The sequence below is a fragment of the Otolemur garnettii genome, unplaced genomic scaffold (assembly GCF_000181295.1).
Source record: "Otolemur garnettii isolate 467f Iridium unplaced genomic scaffold, OtoGar3 scaffold00023, whole genome shotgun sequence".
Lineage (NCBI taxonomy): Eukaryota > Metazoa > Chordata > Mammalia > Primates > Galagidae > Otolemur > Otolemur garnettii.
Window position 1 is genome coordinate 10,784,699 of NW_003852418.1, and position 1,047 is coordinate 10,785,745.

Consider the following 1,047-nt stretch of genomic DNA (forward strand, 5'->3'; position numbering starts at 1 on the left):
CATGCACTTTATAGAAAGTAGGTCATTAGGCTAAAAAAGCCAAGTGCAGAGCTAGGTACTTTTTTTTTTTTTGATACAGTCTCACCTCATTGCCCAGGCTAGAGTGTGGTAGCTTTATCATAACTCTCTGTAACCTTAAACTTCTGGGCTCCAGGATTCCTCCCTGCCTCTGTCTCCTCAGTTGGGACTACAGGTGCATGCCACCACACCTGGCTAAATTATTTTTATGTTTTATGGAGATCGGGGTCTGGCTGTGTTGCTTAGGTTGGTGTTGAATTCCTGGGCTTGGGGCAATACCTGTGGCTCAAAGGAGTAAGGCACTGGCCCCATATGCTGGAGGTGGTGGGTTCAAACCCAGCCCCAGCCAAAAACTACAAAAAAAAAAAAAAAAAAAAGAATTCCTAGGCTTGTATGATCCTCTTTCCTTGGTCTCCCAAAGTGCTAGGATTATAGGCATGAACCATTGTGCCCAGACTGCTTTTTTAGTTTTTTAAGGAATATACGTCACATATACACAGATTAATCTCTGGGTAGACCCATGAAGCTAACCGGGTTGCCGCTGGGGAGAGAACCCTCAAGTATACCCTTTTGTGTAAGTTGAAAATAATTTTGTTTGATGGTGCTTGTTATCACCAGCTAAATAAATAAAAAAGTCATGCCACAGAAACAAACAAAAGAATAGTCTCATTGTAGGCAGCACCTGCCCCATCCCCATCCTATCTTAAGCTGCTGGAGCTGCTTCTAAAAGTTAAGGACAGGCGAGGCACTATGGCTCATGCCTGTAATCCTAGCATTCTGGGAGGCTGAGGCTGAGGATTGTTTGAGGTCAGGAGTCAGAGACCAGCCTGAGCAAAGTGAGACCCTGTCTCTACTCAAAAAAAAAAAAAATTAGCTGGGTGTGCTGGTGGGTGCCTGTACTCTCAGCTGCTCAGGAGGCTAAGGCAGAAGGATTGTTTGAACCCAGAGTTTGAAGTTGTGAGCTAAGCTGATGCCATGGCACTCTAGCTTGGGTGATAGAGACTCAAAAAAAAGGACTGACACAGATCA